The sequence below is a fragment of the Curcuma longa genome, chromosome 2, assembly GCF_044706935.1.
Source record: "Curcuma longa cultivar G26 ecotype Majalengka, Jawa Barat chromosome 2, ITB_CL_G26_1.1, whole genome shotgun sequence".
NCBI classification, from domain to species: domain Eukaryota; kingdom Viridiplantae; phylum Streptophyta; class Magnoliopsida; order Zingiberales; family Zingiberaceae; genus Curcuma; species Curcuma longa.
In genome coordinates, this window is record NC_133862.1 from 876,875 (window position 1) to 879,717 (window position 2,843).

Genomic DNA, 2,843 nt, shown 5'->3' on the forward strand with positions numbered 1-2,843 from the left:
GACTAAGACAAAATTACACTACAACCACTCCGATGGTTTGTCCAATCTATCTTGGTTGTGAACATTGTTTATAATCTATAAGGGACTGATAACATAGTCTTCTGTGTGTGACTCCGCACACCATGTTAATCTACAGTATAGATTAAATGGACACTTCAAAATATTGACCAAATGTGATTCTCATTTCAGAATGTTTATTTACGTAGCTAGGATTCTAGTATACATCCCAACAGATGAACCTGACAAAGTTCAACGACACGCTTGTGGAGGTGCTCAAGCTCTTGCCCGACGGCCATGGTCGGAAAAATACAATGTGAGTAGATCCCTTCAACAAATTCTACTTCTTCATCATCTTCTTCTTCTTCAATTTTGGTTGCATGATCACTCTTTTCCATCTCGCTTCCACTCTAATGTAATTAATGATCCTCGATGCAAAAGAAGAAAGAAAGATACATGTTCCTTCCATCTTAGATTACTGATGGATTCCTTCACCTTAACAATTTGCTGGAATCCATTACATTTTAGGCATATTATGAACTAAATCTCCTTTTTCTTCTTGTTAGCATTGCATTGCATTACATGCATCTAATGATTAGCTACTCATGGCTTGCCACCGTTGTATTTCCTGCATTCATCTCTTTTCACTAGTGGCATTCGTATAATGGTCAATTTTTAGGCATGATATAGATTCAGTACCTTGGTTAACATGGTGCTTGACATCTCCTAGTAATGGTTGTTTGATATAGACTCAAATCTCATGTGACATTTCTAGAGGTGTCAAACCGGCCAATCCATAGCAGAGCGAGCCAGGTCAACTCATTAAAAACCCATCATATGATGGGGCAGATCGATCCATCAATTTAGCGGGATGAAAAATCTTCAACTCAATTCAACTCAAGGCGGGTTGTGAGTTAGGCGGGCCAACCCATGAGTCTGTCAAAAAATAAAAAATATTAAAAATTTTAAATTTTGATTACCGTTTAAATTGATTAAGTTAAAAATTTTAAACTTGAATTATGATTTAGACGGATCAAACCCACTAATTTATTGAGTTTTCTACTTTAATTTTAAAATTTGAAACAAATAAATAAACTTTTTCAATCTACGGGCCAACCCACGCGGGTCGCAGGTCAATCCGCGCGAGTCGCGAACCTAGACGGGTCAATCCATTTTAAAATGGATTGATAAAATTTTAACTTAACTTGTCTAAATTGTTTGGTGGGGTGGGCTAATCCGTTGGATCTAATCTAAATTGACGATTATAGACATTTTCATCAAGTTTATGAGGATCAAGATGATTCTTAATAGGAGTGAGCAATATGTTAATAATCTATCTGACTATTCTAATTAGTCAACTAAATTGGAAAAAATTAATTAATTTTGTTAAAAATCAAAATAATATATATTTTCATCGTTAATCGACTGATGCTTTCAATCGATAAACAATCGAGTCCATCAATCACATGAGGCGGAGAGACCGTCATGGTTTGGGATCATCAATAACTCATAAAATATAACAGTCGGTTAATAACATTTGATTTGCTTTAATCGGTTAAATTGATATTTTAAATATGATATCGAACCAAATTAATTGAATTAATCCAAATTTTTAAAAATAAAATTTTGAATTAATCAAATTGAACTTCTGATTTCGGTCATTTTGATCTGTTAATTTGGTTTAACCAATATTTTATTCAACTCTAATTCTTGATAGTGATTATCATTGTCCCCGGGTAATGGTGCAACGGTAGGACATTCGGGTTGTGACCTAGGAACCTGCGGTTCGATCTCCAACTACGGCATATTTACAGGAATTTTCCTCCAAATGGGGAACGTAATCAAAGGATGTTGGGCATTTAGATTGGCCGCCGTATGTGCTTCCCGATTTACCCTGGTGGTCGGTGGGAAACTTCCGTGGGACCGGACCGGCCACCCCCAGGGATTGAGTCCATGAGACTGACTGAGATTTATCATTTTTTTTATAGTGATTATCATTTGTTAAGTCATCTCACGACCATCACTGTAATGCTGCTTCATTATTCTCACTTTGTTTATAATAGTCTAAATGCAGCATATACTATTGATTCTGTTGATTCAAACACTACTTCTGCATCACCAATGTATCTATGACTTATTTTGTGGAAATTGAAGTGTGTATAACATCTAAATCTTCTCTCGGATTGATGAATCTTGGTTAATATCCTACGACGATGGTTTCATCATCCTTTGGGTTTTAAACCTCTCCTAGTTTCATGTTGAGGGTGTTTTATGCAACATCATCTATTTTTGGAAACTTGAAAGGATGAAAATTGGATCCAAACAAACTTTGGTTCCTCGACTCCCATTGTAATTTAGAGCCTCCCGACTTTAGAGATTCGAGCATGACATCCTTACTTTATCGAGGAAGGCCCTTAGCGCTCTTTCATTTATGTTCGACTCATCTAATCTTATAGAAAGCCTAATGTTTACGCACACACATGAAGAGAAATGTTGGTATTTCCTCATTCACTTAGTGATTCGTTGAGCAATGTCGACAAAAGGATACACAAAAACATGTTTGGAGGAACCATTTTAGCCCTAAACATATTTTTACTATAACATTCAATCTTCCATGACCTTGAATGCTATAGACAATGCAACCATGGTGTAGATTTTGAAATGGTTTGATCACCGCGGAAGGTTGCACGCTAGCACATCACTCACGCGCATAGTTTGAGGGTCCGTTTAGACTTCAATCGACTTCAACAATTGTGCAAAGTTCTAAACTATTTTATGCCTTCAAAGGGTGTATACCTTTGGTTTGATCATCAAACCTCGCTTTAATCTTTACTAACGCTCGCCTC